At 37.6% G+C, this 20,782-nt stretch overlaps 1 protein-coding gene across 1 annotated transcript in view; it reads right to left on the minus strand.

The window, feature by feature from the left end:
- The window catches only part of LOC123682021, a 594,083-nt gene extending 577,618 nt beyond the window's left edge, over nt 1-16,465 (minus strand). The window contains exon 1 of the mRNA XM_045620397.1: nt 16,339-16,465. The gene's annotated coding sequence lies outside the window, so the exon portion shown is untranslated. The remainder of the gene's footprint in view (nt 1-16,338) is intronic.
- Nucleotides 16,466-20,782: the final 4,317 nt, after the last annotated feature.

The raw sequence follows: 20,782 nt of genomic DNA on the forward strand, positions 1-20,782 counted from the left end.
AGGAACATTCTTGAAGAGCATGTAGTGCCATTTGCCGCATACATTGGTGAAAATTTCATTTTTATGGACGATAATGCCAGACCCCATCGTGCGCGCATCGTTCAGGAGTACCTTGAAGAGGTTGAAGTCACTCGAATGGAATGGCCAGCAAGAAGTCCAGATCTCAATCCGATTGAGCAGGTTTGGGACAACCTCAATAGAATGCTGAGAAGTTCAGAAAATCATCCAGCTACTCTTAATGACTTAGGAATCCAACTCAGAGAAATCTGGGAAGGATTGGATCAGAACATTTTAAGATCACTCATTTTGAGTATGTTTCGTTCAAAACCTTCCCGAGAGGACATAAAAAATAAGTTATAAAGTCAATGTAGAGTTAACTTTCATTGAAATTGAGATTTTCAGAATGTGCGTTAATTTTTTTGCGCAGTGTATTTTGAGTTGATATGAAACGTTGTTTCACTATAGGACATAAGAAGTGCGTTCTTTGTGAAGAAACTCGCGAATTGAGTGAAATATCGTATCGTATGTTTTCATTTCCTCGCGATTCATGTCACATTTGATAGTTCATGTTGGAGACAAAATTTACTTACTGAAAATGACATAATATATGCTTCCTCTATCTATGTCTATTACTCTGAGGTAGGTACTATGATTCACTTTGTCAGTGTGTTTTTCAATTTTCACTATGGATGAAAATATCGAACAAAAAACTGTATGATATTTGTATCTCAAATTGATTCACCAATGAGAGTATAAATTTCAAACTTCAGCATAATAAAAATTGAAAAACGAATCAAATTAAAAATATCCATATAAGTGTGCATTCTCTATATCCAGAAAAGAAAAACCAAGCTAAAACAAACCAATCGCCAACGTTAACGTTATGAAGAATTCCTCCTCAAAGCCAATTCCGATGTTTACCAGATATTAACGCCCATCTGTCGATACAACTAACTGCACAACGTAACATTTATTGTGGACATCAGGATGGTCTACAGCCCTAATGGTTTTCCAATAATTAAATTTTGATCGGGAGCATATCGTAAATTTCTTGAACAGTAATGGTAGCTTACAGTGGAATGGAGTTAAAACTAGAGGAGTCATTATTTTCTGATGGATGCGAGGAAAATAGTCGTGTTCCTGCAGAAATCGATAGTGGTGGAAGTTGGTTGACCTTCCATCTTCTTTCTCTTCCGTTCCAGGCTATCATATTAATTTTTGTGGAATGAAAGGGTCAGGTATCAACCTTCTGTTCCTTCTTATCAAATTAGTGTATCTTCAAATTTGAGAAGTATCATATAAAGGGTGTTTTTTTTAGAGCTATAGAACTTTAAATTGCAATAAAACAACGATGGATTATTCGATTGACATGAATTTTATTTAACCGCAAGATAATCTTGTGGCATTACATTTTGAATATGATTTCTGGCATATGACCGCCACGGCTGGCTCGCATATAGTCCAATCTAGACGGCCAATTTTTGATGACTTTTTCCAACATTTGTGGCCGTATATCGGCAATAACACGGCGAATGTTGTCTTCCAAATGGTCAAGGGTTTGTGGCTTATCCGCATAGACCAATGACTTTACATAGCCCCACAGAAATTAGTCTAGCAGTGTTATATCACAAGATGTTGGAGGCCAATTCACAGGTCCAAAACGTGAAATTAGGTGGTCACCAAACGTGTCTTTCAATAAATCGATTGTGGCACGAGCTGTTTGACATGTTGCTCCGTGTGGTTGGAACCACAGCTCCTGGACATCATGGTTGTTCAATTCAGGAATGAGAAAGTTAGTAATCATGGCTCTATACCGATCACCATTGACTGTGACGTTCTGGCCATCATCGTTTTTGAAGAAGTACGGACCAATGATTCCACCAGCCCATAAAGCGCACCAAACAGTCAGTTTTTCTGGATGTAACGGTGTTTCGACATACACATGAGGATTAGCTTCACTCTAAATGCGGCAGTTTTGTTTGTTGACGTAGCCAGTCAACCAGAAGTGCGCTTCATCGCTAAACAAAATAAAATGGATGCAGTGCGCGATACGTATTCCGCACAGAACTATTATTTTCGAAATAAAATTGCACTATTTGCAAGCATTGTTCAGGCGTGAGTCTATTCATGATGAATTGCCAAACAAAACTGAGAACAAATCACTTGACAGCTGTTAAATCGGTCGCCATCTTGAACAGTAATGCCAACTTAAAGTTATATACCTCAAAAAAAACACCCGTTATATGCTTGATATGCAGATCTAGCAATCTGAGTAGCTATGCGGGTTTCATAAAATGAATTTGTATATTTTTCTCCTTAGTAAAAATTTTGAAACGTTGCATTCAACCTAGAGTTTGGTCCGGATCGAGCTATATTCAAGTAGCTTTTCTTGCCAATACTCATCGTCTTCTATAGCTCGCCCTCCAATTCCAGAGTTCTGATGAACTCCAGTGGGAAGATGAACCATATTCTTGCTAAGATCCACATATATCTTAGATCCTGCAGTATCAAATTTTCGAAGGACCTTTTTAGAATGATCGAACCCAAGAAGATTCTTCCAAAGTATTTTTTCCTTCTCTATCTTGAAGAACAAAGTGGAATTTTCGAGGAGAAATGTGTTCGTTTTTATTATTCCGAATTCATTTTTCAGTTTGTCAAATACTGGTGTGACGAATAATGAAGTGCCCAGCATTTAAAGGCCTGAAGATTCTCGAGTGAAACTAATTTTGGGAAGTAAAATTCAGAAGAGTCCTGTATGAAAATCTCAAGAATTTACAAACTTAAACTTTCTTTTTTTTATTCTTGTCCTCTTGTTGCTTCATCCAGAGAACTCTACAATTCCACCGCTCCTATATGCAATCCCCCCCCCCCAAACACTAAACACAGCCTTCTGATTACGAATAATTAACATCGAAAACGAAAGTCCCGTAGATGAAAGTGCCGCGTGACTCATCAGTCTGTGCGGACACAATGCGACAATCAGGAGAACTGAAAATTTCAGTTTTTTTTGTCCTTGCCACCAGGATGACTCCTAATGGATGCTGGAAGGGCAGGCTTTTTGTTGACACACGACCATAATATCGCCTCGTACTGGTTTATTATCATTAGTTTCCTTTTGTACGGCCGTCTACGCAAAAAGGAGGGTTAGTGCCCTTTCTGCGCGTCATACAGTCGATCTTTTCATTCTGTGGAGGGGCCTATTAATATTCCTCTTATATAGCCTATTCATTTAGCGGCATCCAAAAAATGAGGTTGTGGGTCTGACGGGTGAATATGATGGGAAAGTCATAGAATTAGATGTTTGGGAAGAGGAAAGGAGTGTTTTAGAGACCATCCTGTAGTTGGGGATTTTTGAGGAAATGTTTTTCAGTGTTCACCTCTCAGAATGGAAGAATTTCTAAAATTATTTATATTGTAACATTCAATCAATTAAATTCAGTTCTTGATTTTTTCGGTCTTTACTTGACGGAAATTCATCTTAATATGATTAAAAAGTAAAACACTTTATTTTCGCTTATATTTATTGATTACACAACAAGTGCTCAGTCAAATTATTTAATGTAATATAAATACTAACAGACAAAGAAACTGCATCACTCAGAAGGAACTCTTTAAATTTTCAACATTACATAGATAGTATAGCAGGGAGTAAATGATTGAAATTTGGATAAAAAAACGAAATGTTATAATTTTTTTTTAATAAATTTGTTAATAATTAATAATTGTCTACCGCGATTATCTATACACTCCCCAACACGTCTCGGCATTGATGCAATAAGATGGTCTATTTCTTCTTGAAGGATACTATCTCAAGCTACCTGTACTTCTGTCTCAGAGTCGCCAAAGTCCGTGATGGTAGGGTAAATTTCCAAGCCTTCTACCAATTATGTCCCAAACATGCTTTATGGGCGAAAGATCAGGGGATCTGAGGTCGGGCATTATTTTGCTGAAATATTTGATTCTCAAGTCGGTTCGGGTAAGGAAGAACATTTGGCTCCACTATTTCTTGAAGATAACGCAGCGCTGTAATGTTACCTCGAATAAAGACTAAAGCTGACCTACTTGCATGTGCGATAGCACCCTATAACGTAACGCCTACTGTCCGGTGTACATGACGCTCAACATCAAACTGAGGTTTACTTCTTTCTCCCCGACGTCGTCTAACCCCTCTTCGGCCATCATGTGCACCCAAGGAGAATCGAGATTTATCAAAAAAACAACCTGATGCCATTCCACATTCCAATGTTGACGTTCTCTGCACTAGTATAATCGTTGCCGGCGATGCTCAACTGTCAAAGTTAACACAAGAAGGGGTCGATAAAGCTGCAGTCCAAAAGACCTTATCCAGCGGTAAACTTTTCGGACAGTTATAGGATGGCCTTATTCTCCTAACCACTCATCAGCCAAAGATCGAGTTGTCGCAAATCGGTATCTAATGGCCATAAGTCTTAGACGTCGATCTTGAACTTCATTTGTGCCCCTTCGAACTCCAGTGCCTGCTCTTCTTTGAGTTTGGGCATTATATTATATTATACTGTATACAGACAGTATAAATGTTTATCTTGCATCTTGTGATTTTGATACTGAATATATACAATATATACTACAGTATATACAAGTACCAAAACTTATAATTAATTTATTCATCACAGCTTATTGAATGAACCTTTGTAATGATTTGGATTTTCCTGAGGATTAGCATAGAATTTATCGAAATTTTTTTTAGAATCGACAAAACTACAAGAAACCAAAAAGTGTAGTACTGGACCAAAGTTTCTTTCCGCATTTTTCTAAACTACCAGTGGTCAACCAAAAAATGTTCTGAAGGAAAAAAGCGGACTCTGTAGCATATCACATGATGAAAACTTCTACTTGGATTATCAATGCCAAATTTGAGTCAGATATCTTGCGAAGGAAAGGTGCTAGGAGAAAAAAACTTCAACACCCACTATCACAAAAACAAAGCGTTTGCGGGCCCATGTATATTGAACGTTTTCCTCAGAATGATCCGAAGAATTGAATCTCTCATTTTCGATTGTACCTCCAATTCCGAAACACCCTGTATATCTTATTATGATATTTCTTTTTTTATATCTAGATGTATGATCTATATGGCCGTCATGATGTCTAAGTAATATCAATCCCCGGTTATTGAAAAATTTTTGACATAAACCTTCCCCAGCGACCAGAACTGATATTATCTTATCGAATAATCGAAATATACATCATCCTAGCCCTTCAGAACGTCACCGTAATCATTTTTGAACGGTCAGAAGTCAGGAGTAGACCAAGGGGTGGTTACAGTTAGGGATCCTGGGCAGGATCTTCCAAATGACTTATTGAATTCGGTCGTTCACGTTAATGTCTAGAGCAGGGATATTTTGTAGATGAGGTGGTTATCCTGGCCATAGTTCATGCTTGACGTTCCGTATGTTGGTAACCGTTCAGGCCACGAGAAGGGACGGTGTCTTCAGGGGTGGCGTTGAAGTATTGAGTAGTTTGTATGTATAAGCTTGGGATATTTTCGTTCCTTTTTCTTAGTGTTCATTGTCCTAACAGATTGTTTCATTATTGGAAACAATATCTGTAATTTTCGAGTTCCTTTCTAGCGAGCATTTTTTTAAAGTCTGTGTTTAATGTGAATTAAACATTAAGGAATATCAAGAATTCAAATTCCATGGAAAATTATAAGGGAGCAGTTATCGACCTCATGCACTCAATATACCATATCTAGGCCAAATAATATGCGAATTTTGCAGATTCCAGCAACTCCGAAAGGCGGTCAATGACGAAAACTGTGTCGTCACAACTAATATAAAAGCTATACTCATTGTAATTCTCAACAACATTATTTTGTTCAAAGTTACGACGTTAATAAATTATTTTAACTCCACCGCGAGTTTTACTTGGTTTGTAGTGGATTTACAACCCTCTACTCACCACAACTTACTCACTGCTACTTCAACGGAGTTACGAACCGTTGAAGAAAGTAGAAACATATCTTTAGAGGATAACCTCCAAAGATACAGTCTGAGAACAGTAAAAAGTCGCTGGGGGCCAGATCTGGCGGATACGGTGGATGCAGAAGCAATTAGAAGCCGAATTCATGCAATTTTGCCATTATTTTCATTGATTTGTGACACGGCACATTGTCTTGATGAAAAAGCACCTTTTTTTCTTCGAATAGGGCCGTTTTTAACAATTTCATTCTTTAAACGATCCAATACCGCTATATAATAATCGCTGTTGATGGTCTGGCCCTTTTGGAGGTACTCAACGAATATTGTACCTTTCGCATCCCAGAATACTAATGCCATAACCTTGCCAGCTCACTGTTTTTCCTCGCTTTGGGTTCGATTCATCGTGTGCAGTCCACTCAGCTGACTTTCGATTGAACTCCGAAGTGGAATGATGGAGCCATGTTTCATCCATTGTCACATATCGACGCAAAAATTCGGGTTTATTGCGTCAGCTTCAAATTCTGCTCAAAATCATTAACACGTTGTTGCTTTTGATCGATTGTGAGCTCGCGCGGCGCCCATTTTGCACACAACTTTCTCATGTACAAATATTCGTGAATGATATGATGTACACGTTCAGATGATATATTCACAATATCTGCTATCTCGATCAACTTCACTTTACAGTAATTCAAAATTATTTCGTGCACTCTTTTTATTTTTTGTCGATGACAGCCTCTTTTGGGCGTCCACTGCGTTCTATGTCTTTGGTGCTCATTTCACCATTCATTCAAACTTAGCATACCAATCAATGATGGTTGATTTTCCTGGTACAGGAAACTCTTCATCAAGCCAAGATTTTGCTTCAACTGTATTTTTTCCCTTCAAAAAGCAATATTTCATCAGCACACGAAATTCTTTTTCTTTTCTCTTCTATCTTTTTTCAAATAATGAAAGTAGCTACACTCACAACGCAATAACTAACAAACTAATGGTCGGACTGCTGTCAAATTTTGACACGTATCGTTTGAAGGTTAGTACTAACAAAAAAATATATGGATTTAATACTAGCACCGCCATGTGTGCATCAGACCGAGGACTTTTCAATTGGCCCAATACTATTGTGTTTTGTACAGATACTCACATCATTTTCCTCCAAAATATTCTCTTCAGACTCTAGAAACATTCCCAAAATTACTCATCCTACCCTGTCCATCTCAACGAAGAGGAAGCTGGCTCCTCGCGTTATTGCCATCTCCCACACACCCCTATGACAAGGGGGTGGTTTCTCACGGTGTTAGTGAATAATGAATTCGCCAGAGGTTGAAGACGATCGTCTGTCGCCGATATATGTCTACTTCTGGTCATTGTTCCAGACTGGGGTCCAACTTCTATACCCACCCTACTTTGTCACGGTTTCGCTTGGATGACCTTCGCTGAAAGGCACGCTTTACCACCCGAACAAACCGGGGCATTCAGGTGGAAATGATTCATCCCAAGAGATGTCGCTCCGCTATCTATAACACCAAGTTGGGTGAGATTCAGGGTTCTTTTCGAGGTGCAAATTTAAAACGTGAGTAATGAATAGATGTCTTTGGTTTGTGTGCGGACTACTTGGCTAAAAATGAGGATAGTTTGTCATATATATTTCTTTCAAATTCTCATCCACTCTTAAGATAGAACCCTTCAAAAGATCGAACAATTTTTTTTCTCGTGAATTGGTAACAGCGTCGGCATGAAATTTTTCAGAAATGAAAACCTTTTTAAAGCGCTAATAAACAATTTTTCGACCTCCCACTGTACTTTTGAGGGGTTGAAATCCCCTACCTCTTGCAGTTTTTGCCTCAGAACTTTTCGATGGATAGATATATTTAAATGATTTTAGCACTATTGCACAGCTCATATGATTTTAACTTTCTTAGCTGTCTTCCATATTTGTCTTCTGACATTTCTCGATTTTAATTCAATTTTGAGATTAAATGCTTCATTCTTTGGGAAAATGTTTATTTTAAAATGCGACAGTGTTTTGAAGAATCATTGAAAATTGCAGAATTGGTTGCATATACATCTACTGGATTAGCGAATATTAATTTTATCTATAAAATATTTCAAATCTCTAGTACATTCTGTTCAATAGTTTACGTATTTAAGACCACCAGACAGCAATATTGATTTTCACCTCAAATTCTTCATCATTGAGTCACACCCAATCATTCAGAACCATTCTCAGCTGAAAATTCTAAAATAACAAAAGTTTTTGAGATCCCATTGTCTACAAAAGTGCAACTTCCACGTGTGCGTGAACACTCTTTATTTATGACTCAGTCTATCGATTGATCAATCTATTATCTGCTGATTCGTGTGGATTATTGTGAAAGTTTCCAAAGAGAATTCGTTTTCACTTTGTCTCTGTATCTTGTTCTTATTGTCGCAGAACATGCAATTCCAAGGATATAAAGATCTTTCCCCTCAAGAAACCAGGAGACATGCAATCTTCCTAACTGTATTCTTACTGATCATGTTTTTGTCAGCAATTCCTAATTGTATCCCATATTTTATTGTTTGTTTTGTTTTCTTATTTGTTGTTTATCTAAATTTTTATTATTTGTTTTTCTTTCAATCATATATACTGTGATATTCAAATGATACTCTTCTGTAAAAATCTTGAGCTGGCAAAATAGCACGATACAAGCAACAATGCCTATGTGAGTTTTCCTGCTACAAGATACAAATAGAGAATATCTTTTCTCTACCCTAATTAGTGTGCAAGCACCATGATAACATTACGCAGGCATACAACTTAGAGAATAAGAAAAGGAAGAAGAAATCCACGGTGTAAAATATGATTTTATGTTGATCAGATATACAACTGGGAAAAGGGGAGTTCAGTGGAGTAAGGTACTAGATGATGACTAGTTGAGTTGGTTGAGTATTCAAGGATGTTTCCAAGTGCTGTACCATAATGAAGATCTCGTCTTTCGTCCATCAGTGTTTTAATAATCACCACGAAATCGCGATACCTCAAATTGCAATTGAATTGTATAATGCGAAACATAGTTTCAGAAAACCACAGTGTTGACGAAACAATTATTATCAAAATCAAAAAATTTGTAGAAATTTTTTTTTTATTTCCTTTATTCCTTTATTGACGATGGAGTATCGATATAGACCCTGAATGTATATTTCAAACGACCAAATTAAGTTTCCAACGCAGAAGATCCAATCCTTTTTCTTGAAGTCAATCGAGAAAAATTCCAGAAGGTCCTGGCGATGCCCTTCCTTATGAGTCAAGGGTAATAATCACCCTCTCCAGGAAGCAACCCTCGAAGGACTCTTCATTTTCCCCACCTGACCCTATCATTCTTAGCCCTTGGGATCCCTTGTAATTCTTATGCCACTTGAGGAAGACGACCCCTTATAAAATATTCGAATAATTTTTTGAATAGTCATCCTCAATTAAAACAGGATGACAGGAGAACGGGTAGAGATATTGGAGGTATTATAAAAGGGCAACTCGTCGGGTCTGGAACAAAGGGAAAACTTTTGGGAATTGATATTTATATCAAGATGTACTGCAAGAACTGTGCAAAGTAATAATAATTATAACAATCTTGCAGTTGTCCTCACCGAAAAATATATATAGGCACACAACTTTGCTTCCGACGTTTTTATCTGAAATTCGAGGCTTCATTGTGAAAAACTGGTTATGCATTTATGATTCAAAGTCTTGTCCATCGCTGGCCACTACTTTATCCCATCTTTCGGGCAGCGTACGAATCTCGCGTTGAAAAAACTGGTCATCTTTTGAAGCGATTTTCCTTCTTCATAAGACCGGAAGTACTGGTCAGCCAGGCCGTGTGTCACTGATCGAAACAAATGATAGTCCAAAGGAGCAACGTCTGAGGAATACGCGGGTAGGTACGTTTCCAAGTACGTCTTGGCCACTTTCGCAACATGGGGTCGGGCATTGTCATGCTGAAAAATCACTTTATCATATCTCTCGTTGTATTTCGGCCGTTTGTCTTTCAATGATCGACTCAAATGCATTAACTGCGTTCGATAACGATTGCCTATGATTGTTTAAGTCGGTTTTAACAACACATAATACACTTCGCTGAGCTGGTCCCACCAAATACTGGGAATGACCTTGGAACCATGAATATTCGGTTTGACCGTCGACGTGGAAGCATGGCTGGGATATCCCCATGATTTTCTGTGTTTGAGATTATCGTAAGAACCCATTCTTCGTCTTCAGTCACAATTCGATGCAGAAATCCCTTCTGTCTATGCCTTACAAGCAACTGTTCACAAGCAAACAAACGCCGTTCAACATATCTCGGCTTCAACTCGGCACCCAATTTCCTTGTTTCTGAATCATTTCTATGACTTTCGGGCGTTTCGAAATGGCTTGTTGCTTCACTCCCAATGATCCTGCCATTGCTTGTTGCGTTCGACACAGTCTTGATCAAGAAATGCCTCCAATTCTGCATCTTCGAAAACCTTCTCTCTTAGTCTCTGTCACCGCCATGCTGGTCTTCGATGACAAAATCACTGTTCTGGAAGCGTTGAAACCACTCTTGCCACGTTCTTGCACTAATAGCGGCCTCACCATAGGTATGTGAGAGCATTCGATGAGCCTTAGCCGCAGATTTCTTCATATTAAAACAGAAAATTAAGACCTCTCGCAAATAATGAGAATCGACTAATATTTCGATGGCGTTATGTTAACAAATACTAAGCTTATTGTATGACATCTACGATCTATACAATTCGACTAATACTTACCCTCACAGCCATCTATTGCATAACGGTGGAAGCAAAGTAGTACACCTAATATATTAAATGTAGCAAAATTTTCTGTATCTCATTTTAGAGCCCTGAAAAAGATTTCAGACTGAAACCGAAACATGTCAAAGTTTTTTTAAAAAGTGGCTTTCATATACATAAACCTTCAACCTGTCAGCAACATCAATAATTCGAGAAAAAAAGTCTATATTCTACAACAGTTATTACATACAAGAAATTGCCAAATCTCCTTATCATTCGAATGGAAATAAGATCGTTGGTACCAAATCCTTTTAAATCCGGACCTGTAGTGCAAAAATTCGCATTCGAACAATCAGTGGCTGCACTTCCATCGGAACGACACGTAGCATCCCCCCTAACATTAGCGCCCCCTCTCATAAATTTTCGAAGCTTTTAATTTTATAATTGCTGTGTCGATTTATTTGCATACGTATATAGCTATGTCCGTTCTAGGGCAGTCCTAACAGGGGATCAATGAATGGAAGCGATAAAAATTCTAATGAGGGTTGCAGTTTTTGTGCTAACCCCTAGAATCGGTGATGTATAGCAATAATTTCGCATACAAATTATGATATGACGCATTGTTTCCGCATATTTATAAATTATTGGGGTTTCGCCGTTGGAGGATCTACATTGGAATACAGTGTGATTCTTTGAGAATGTGCCACCTCTGAATTGAAAATTCTAGACCTAGATATATACTTCTGGTTTTCAAGATACCGGTGGATTTATTTATTTATTTTTTTTTTTTTTGTTGAGCTGAACATCCAAGGAATGCATTCTATAATTCTGACTTTTAATTAAAGGTAAATACTAAAGATAATAAAGGTAAATATTTGGTGTACAACTTTACTTTCGCCGTTTTGCAATAGTTGGCTGTTGCGGTGAGTGGCAGCCGAAATAAATAGATCGCAGATGTCATACTTAGCTTACGCATTTGTGAACATAACGCCCTCGAAGTATAAGTCGATTTGTGTCCGCATCGTAAAGTTATTCTCGCTTAAAAATGTCAGCTTACGAGCCAAATTCTTGTCATTTGCGAGAGGATCTGATTTTCTGCTTCAATATAAAGAAATCTGCGGCTGAGGCTCATCGAATGCTCTCAAATACCTATGGTAAGGCCGTTATTGGTGAAAGAACGTACCGAGACTGGTTTCAAAGCTTCAAAAAAGGTGATTTTGGCATCGAATACCAGCATGGCGGTAGAAGAGAGAAGGTTTTCGAAGATGCAGAATTGGAGGCATTAATTGATAAAGACTCGTGTCAAACGCAACAAGAAATGGCAGGATCATTGAGAGTGACGCAACAAGCCATTTCAAAACATCTGAAAGTCATGACATTGATTCAGAAACAAGGAAATTGGGTGTCTTACGAGTTGAAGCCGAGAGATGTTGAACGGCGTTTGTTCGATTGTGAACAGCTGCTCACAAGGCAAAGACGGAGGGGAGGATTTCTATATCACATTGTGACTGGAGACTGGAAATGGATTCATTATGATAATCCCAAGCGCAGAAAATCATGGGGATATCCCAGACATGCCTCTATGTCGACGGCCAAACAGAATATTCACGGTTCCAAGGTCATACTCAGTATTTGGTGGGACCTGCTCGACGTAGTGTATTATGAGTTGTTAAAACCGACTAAAACAATCACAGGCTATCATTATCGAACGCAATTAATGCGTTTGAGCCGAGCATTGAAAGACAAACCGCCGCAATACAACGAGAGACATGATAAAGTGCTTTTACAGCATAACAATGCTCGACCTCATGTTGCGAAAATGGTTAAACATACTTGGAAAAGTTGAAATGGGAAGTCCTACCCCACTTGCCGTATTCTCCAGACGTTGCTCACTCGGTCTTTCACTTGTTTCGATCAATGACACACGGCCTGGCTGACCAGCACTTCTGGTCTATTGAAGAAGTAAGAAATTTGATCAATCGTGGATCGCTTCAGAAGATGACCAATTTTTTCAACGTGGTATTCGTACGCTGCCCAAAAGATGGGAGAAAGTAGTGGCCAGCGATGGCCAATACTTCGAATCATAAATGTATGACCAGTTTTTCACAATTAAGCCTCGAATTTCGGGAAAAAAACGGCGGAAGCATAGTTGTACGCCTATGTATATCTAAAACTATATATTACTTTCATTATTTTTGGCAAGTATCAAAACCGATATAAATAAACCTGTACCTCAAAAAATAGAGCTGATTTGTTTGCTTATTTTTTCAATCACCACATTAAAAACATTAAAAATCTGACACCAAAACTTGCTTTTTCATTATATCGCCTCGTGTTATCGTACTCATAAAATCTGCTATGTACCTAAATTTATTAATCAACAGCAAATCGAGTGAGCACCATAGCACCAATTCGCACATGATAAAGCCCGTTCGAAACGTTTTACGTTATCGTTTGAATCAAGAGTATCGATTATATGCATACACACACACTACCGAATGAAACCGATTTAATGAATTGGGCTGAATATGTTCGAAACAAAATGCTGGAAATAATAACCCATGAGACTATCGGTTTAAATTTCCAACGTGTTTGGTTTGCTATATAAATAGGTTGGCTGTGTTCGGGCTTTCATGCGACACTGTAGTGATGATAAGCGGGTTTGGGACTCGAACATGTCATTTTTGCGAGTTACGATCCGATGGCAATCTCAAGTGGAAAGGCCGTTTTGTCTAAAAACGGGAATTAGCGATTTGATAGGGTTTGTTTTCGAATACTTTAACAAGCATTAGACTTGGGGGTTTTTGTAGGGTTCTGCGGCGATATTTTCGTTGAAAACGCAATGGTTGAAGTCATACGTATCTCAGAACTTTGCAGCTGGTAGCTATTCTGGGCAGTAATTAAAAGATTTTTCAAGAAGAGGTTTCATTTTCATATTGAAAAAAAATTGTAAACTTTACTACCGCCGTTTTTTCCCGAAATTCGAGGCTTTATTGTAAAAACTGGTTATATATTTATGATTCAAAGTATTGTCCATCGCTGGCCACTACTTTCTCCCATCTTTCGGGCAGCGTACGAATCCCGCGTTGAAAAAACTGGTCATCTTTTGAAGCGATCCAATTTTTGACTTCTTCATGAGACCGGAAGCGCCAGGCCGTGTGCCATTGATCGAAACAAGTGATAATCCGAGGGAGCAACATCTGGAAAATATGGCGGATGGGGTAGTACTTCTCATTTCAATGTTTCCAAGTATGTCTCGACCAATTTCGCAGCATGAGGTCGAGCATTGGCCTACTGTAAAATCACTTTTTCATAGATGGTTGTATTGCGGTCGTGTGTCTTTCGAAACTTGGTTCAAACGCATTAATTGCGTTCGATAACAATCGCCTGTGATCGTTTTAGTGGGTTTTAACAACTCATTATACACTTCGCCGAGCTGGTTCCGCCAAATACTGGGCATGGCCTTGGAACCGAGAATATTCGGTTTGGCTAAGATGTCTTTAAAAATGGTGAATGCACTATTCAATTTTTGAATGAAATGACATTCGACCAAATTGAAAATATAAGTTTTATTTCGTGGCGGGGTGAATGCACTATTCAATTTTGAATGAAATGACATTCGACCAAATTGAAAATATTAGTTTTATTTCGTGGCGGCGCCGCAATGTCATACCTTTTATTTAGATCTTTTTTCCTTTGATTTTGACAGGATACATCAATTAAAACCCGATCCTAGCCAATCAGAAGCTTAAACTAATATTCTCAAAATTGGCAAAACAAAAGCTAACCAGTCCATACACCAGGTTTTTAGACATCTCAGGTTTGGCCGACGACGTGGAAACATGGCCAGGATATCCCCATGATTTTTTGCGCTTAGGATTATCGTAATGAACCCATTTTTCGTCTCCAGTCTCAATGCGATGTAGAAATCCCTTCCGTCTATGCCTTGCAAGCAACTGTTCACAAGAAAACAAACGCCGTTCAACATCTCTCGGGTTCAACTCGTACGGCATCCAATTTCCTTGTTTCTGAATTATTTGCATAACTTTTAGTCATTTTGAAATGGCTTGTCGCATCACTCCCAATGATCATGACAATTCTTGTTGCGTTTAATAGAAGTCTTGATCTAGTAATGCCGCCAATTCTGCGTCTTCGAAAACCTTCTCCCTTCAATCGTCATGCTGGTTCTCAAGTCAAAATCACCTTTCTTGAAGCATTGAAACCACTCTCTGCACGTTCTTTCACTAATAGCAGCCTCACCATAGATATTTGAGAGCATTCGATAAACCTTGATCTCATATTTCTTCATATTGAAGCAAAAAATTAAAACCTTCCTCAAATGACGAGAATTTTGCTCGTGGGCTGACATGTTCAATCGAGAATAAATTCATACTTTGAAAACCATATACACATTGTATATCTGATCATAATTTATGAAAATTCAAATAGAACTGCAGTGAAGCAAAAAACGCAGTTGTTTTCCTTCTTCCTTCAACCCTGCGCACCGCAATGAAGATGGTAGGTGTATTTGACAGGGACCACTGAGTAGTCCCTTAATTCGGTCAAATTTGATTGCATAAAAGATATAAAACTGTACATATACATAAACATATTAATAAATAAAATGGATGATACTTGGTAAAGAATGAAGAAAATACAAAAAGGAAAAGAAAAATAAGTACAATTTCAAGTATGTAATAATATCATACGATATTAATTATCTATCTGGTCAATGTATCAGCAAAAATGCCATCAACATAACCATTGTTAAACAGAATTCACGATATTTCGTAGGAATCATAATCGAAAGTAACCCAAGGAAAATGCATGTCATCGAGGGAGAGAAGCGATATACCGGTTTCACCCATGTTAGGGATCATCAGTACCGCATAACTCAAACCAAGATGACAAACAAATGAAATAGTAGGCACCTTATATAGAATATATATAATAGAACGGGGAAGAAACAGTGATAATATTTTTAATCGCAATTTGTGATACCAAAGAACCCAACCAAAAAATTCACCGCCTACCAAACGATAAAACATGTAGAGTGAAGTGCGAAGTCAAAGAGTGATTCAAATAAAAAAGACAACGGGACGTCTGCAATGAATTATCATTCCCCCTTTGCAGAGGAGGCCTAGGGTTCGGATAATGCCAGTAATAGGATCAGCTTGAATTTATTACTAAACGTTAAATAACTTCAGTTTTATTTGGGGACAACTTTGTATTCCGCACAGCTCGTTGCGTCTTGTTTGAGATTAGAATACAATTATTGAATGACAGTTTCGTTATCTGGGATTTTCAGATTATTGGATGAATTCAGCGGGGGTTTTTTTAAGATTAATTTTTATAGATAGGGAGGTTAGACGAGAATTTTGGAATTATGATTCATCTGTGGATTCGACCTCTGAATTGTTTTATCTATATACTGCCCTATAGTAACTCATTTGAGCTGTATTTCTATTGAAACACTATTCAGTGAACCTTTCTCAGACAGCTTTGTCTAATCAATATCTCAAAATAAATTCATTCTGTTACTGTTGAAATTGAAACACTAATTATTGTTTCTATTGCGAAAGAACGAATTAAAAATGAGAGAGGCACTGACCTGAAGTCAAAAGTGTTGCACCTTTGTTCAAATTGGTATTCACTTAATTTTTTCACAACATTTCGCATGTGAATAGTCGATTGAATATACTCAATTCAATCTTCTGAACACAAAAAATCTGTCAAACTGCCAAAACTTTCTGGTCTGTGACATGCTTTGACGCAGCATAGAAGGATGTGATAATTTCAAAACAATGTCATTTATGGAACAATTTTTTTGAGAAAACCAAAAGGCATATAAAAACAAATCTTCTAGATGCTATTTCCGTTTTTACAGGTAAAGTATAGTACATACCTCATGTTCAGATTCACTTGTTTATATCTGAAAATTATCAGGTTATTTGGACAACTGGAATTTTTTCAATGGTTTCTTGAAGTTTCAACAACATCCACAGAATAACAGATTTATTTCTCTTGTCATGTGATCTGACTAGGCTTGTTTCACTATAAAGATAGTATCAGCAACAATCATAATGAACTTGTAGAGAGAGGCATTGTAGAATTCAGAAGCAATTCAAGGAAATAGCCAGAAAAAGTCTTCAAAGTTTAGAAGCTGTCCTTGAAGAAAGTAGGAGAATGTCTGAACAATGCATGTACATAGAATTACTGCCCAATTCAAAACATCTGAAAGGAAAGCACTCAATGATCAAATTCTAACTATATAGAATACTTGATCTTAATTCGATTTCAGAAACGTTTAATGTCAACGTCTGGGGTTTGGGGTTTCTCAACAATAACCAATAAATGTTATAGATAATCGTTTGAATGCAGATTTGTATAAAAATTTTTGGAGTAGGTAAACATTTTGACTTCATTGATGATCTAGAACTCAACATTGTTGGAAATAAGTTGTATCAGCACGATAATGTACCACCACATAGAGGAAGATAAAAAGCTACTCCAGTTGAGTGAAAGTTTCCCGAATAAATGAATACTTAAGTCAAGGGGGGCTAATACCATGAGCACATAGCAGTGATACGATATTCCAGTCAATTCGCGAGTTTCTACACAAAGAACGCACTTCTTATTTTTCATAGTGAATAAACGTTTCATATTGACTCAAAATATATTGAAATAAATACCTAGATCAGAAATTTAAAAAACAAACCTCAAGCACGGCAAACGACGTGGAACAACCGATGACACTAGGAGAGCAAAAGTTGCCAAACCTTGGATTTCAGCAGCTAGATACAGAAAATGATGATTATTCTGCATATTATAAATTCGACAATTAGGAAAAATATCGGATTCCAAATTTATAAATTTACATACTTAATCGGGAATCACTCAAATAAATATATTTCATTCAATATAATATACATTCATAACGATATAGTAAAATTGTGGATTTGAAAATATATCACAATCCGACAACGTATTCTAACCATGTTAGGGACATGTAAAAATTGCGTATACTCTCTCTATCTATGTTTATTACTCTATGGTTCATACCGAAGGGGGACATTTAAGTTAAAACAATATTTAAAGCAATTCCTAAATGAAAACGAATTGGAACTACGTTAATAGGAAAAAATTTTCATATTTAATGCAGCTACGATCTGTTAAAGTTTAAAGCTCCATTCCAATATAGCGCCTTCAAAAGCAAAGAAAATGCAAGCAGAATATCGAAAGATATGAAGCATTCAGGATGTTTCGAGCGCTAGCATGTTCCAATGTTGGGCACCACAAATTGTAACACATACACAATTGTTCTCCAAAAGCGCAACTAGCTCATGAATGACAACCGCTCAAAAGCTCCTGAATTCAAGCCAGTGCCTTCAACATTTTTAGTGTGTTGATTCGAAATTTAAAACTTCGTATCCCCAGATTCAATTTAAATGCTAACATTTCAACACAAGACCGAATCCCATCTACCGAACTCATGAATATGAAAAGAGATAAAGCGTTAAAACCATAAACCTCCACTGTCCCCGACCTAGGCCCCTCTTTTCGATTACAGCTAGTCTAATTCCAAGCCACGGAACCCCATAAGATGAAACTCAAAATAATTTCAACGCATTTATGCACCCTTGTCAAAAAGGTCTTCAACGTCGTAAAACGTATCGACTTCATCTCAAAGAGGAGTGCACCTTTGTTATTAATAACCATACCGCCCCCAATCTTCAGCAGACTGCAAAATACCGGGAGGAAGCGCCACCATCAATGCTTTTGTCTGCTCATAGAATGCACCCTTTCTTACCCTACCCAGGGGGTGCTGGATCATTCGTATCTTCCACTACGTTTGAGAACAATGGGACCAAGATCTGGATTTGCATACATTCATCTGTTTTGGCTTGAGTCCTGCAGGAACCCCTGTCGCGATCTGTATGTGATTCTCGCCAAATTAAACTTTAATTTAAATATTTATTGTCTAGGGTTCGAGCTGGTTGGTTTCTTCGTGTATGGAATCTGATAGCGAAGGATTTTCGATGAATGGTCATTTCCCTCAGTTCATGACTGGCGCCATCTATTGGATTTCTCTATGATTAATAAAAACTACAATTTCTCCAGATGTCTTATGCAGAATTAACTAACATCAGTGATGGTTCAACTGAAATGGTACTCGATGAAAAACTATAAGTATTTTCAATATAATACTTTAAGCAGAGAACAGAAAGTAGGTTGATACTCACCCACTTCTTGAAAAACCTTCTGATTCATAAATACAGTTTGTTGGTAGGTGTGTTTCCTATCCTTGTCAATTTACTGAATATGGAAAGAATTTCAACAAAATACAGTGACAAACCAGAACTGCACATAGCAGCCTTTCCAGATTTCCGTCATCTTTGTGTTTTATTGAATATAGTGTCAGTCATTGTGGGATAAATGCTCCTTCAGAAATATGGGCAGATGTTAAGATATTGTGGGTTGCTTCTCAAGAATAACCATAAAATTCGAATTTTATTGCCACCACCAGTAAGGTAGTAGTTCAGTAATTGAAAACCATGATACAAAGAAATATTATTATTTCTTTGTATCAAGTATCGTGGTTGAACACGTCCTATAAAAGTACTTCCTGAGGCCGTAGCAGTTGTCGTTATGAATGTATATTATATTGAATGAAATATATTCATTTGAGTGATTTCCGATTAAATATGCAAATTTGAATATTTGGAATCCGATATTTTCCCTAATTGTCGAATTTAAAATAAGCAGAATATATATTTTTTTCTGTAGCTACCTGCTGAAATCCAAGGTTTGGCAACTATTGCTCTCCTAGTGTCATCTGTTGTTTCACGTCGTTTGGCGCGCTTGAAGTTTGTTTTCTGATTTTGGTGTTATATTTAGGTATTCATCTCAATATATTTTAAGTTGATATGAAACGTGATTCACTATGGGACATAAGAAGTGCGTTCTTTGTGGAAAAACTCGCGAATTGAGTGAAATATCGTATGACTGATATGTTTCCATTTCCGCGCGCTTCATGTCAAATTTGATAGTTCATGTTGGGGACAAAATTTCACTCCAAAAAAGGACATATGCTCCCTCTATCTATGCTTATTACTCTGAAGTGAAAAAAAATGTGGCTTAAAAGGAAATGACAAATGATACATATGAATGTGGAATTCCATGCGTTTTCCGTATTTCCATTGTATGCTATCGATTTCCCTCGCTGCCTATAGGACGTAAAGCCAATGTAATCATGGTTGATCGTAGTGTAACCCCACGAAGGGTATATAATTACTGCACATTCTGTTCCAGCCTTAATATTATGATTTAGTACGCCATGAAATGTCCCATGCCGTGCCAAATTGTAGTTAGTCTCCACAGGATGGTCTAAAGTTATTTCCTTGTTCGAATTGCTGAGATGCAAATTTTATTGATGACTCTTCATGCATTCACTGATTTTATTGGTTTGTCCTAAAAAATCATAGACAAGGCGTTCTCAGCCACATTTTCACTGTTAGTAGGTACTTACCAAGCTTATAATGATATAATAATAAGTAGGGGACGTACAGCTTTGCTTCTGCCGTTTTGTTCCAAAATTCGAGGCTTTTTTGTGAAAAACTGGTTATACATTTATGATTCAAAGTATTCTCCCATCTTTCGGGCAGCGTACGAATCCCGCGTTAAAATAACTGGTCATCTTTTGAAGCGATCCACGAATCGATCCAATTTTTTACTTTTTCATAAGACCTGAAGTGCTGATCAGCCAGGCCGTGTGTCATTGATCGAAACAAGTGATAGTACGAGGGAAAAACGTCTGGAGAATACGGCGATAGGTGTAGGACTTCCCATTGGCAATATCGTAATGAACCCATTTTTCGTTTCCAGTCACAATATGATGCAGAAATCCCTTCCGTCTTTGCCTTGTAAGAAGCTGTTCAACAGCAAATAAGAGCCGTTCAACATTTGTCGGCTTCAACTAGTACAGCACGAGCACCCAATTTCCTTGTTTCTGAATCATTCCCATGACTTTCAGGCGTTTTGAAATGGCTTGTTGC

Source organism: Harmonia axyridis, chromosome 6 (genome assembly GCF_914767665.1).
Source record: "Harmonia axyridis chromosome 6, icHarAxyr1.1, whole genome shotgun sequence".
NCBI lineage: Eukaryota > Metazoa > Arthropoda > Insecta > Coleoptera > Coccinellidae > Harmonia > Harmonia axyridis.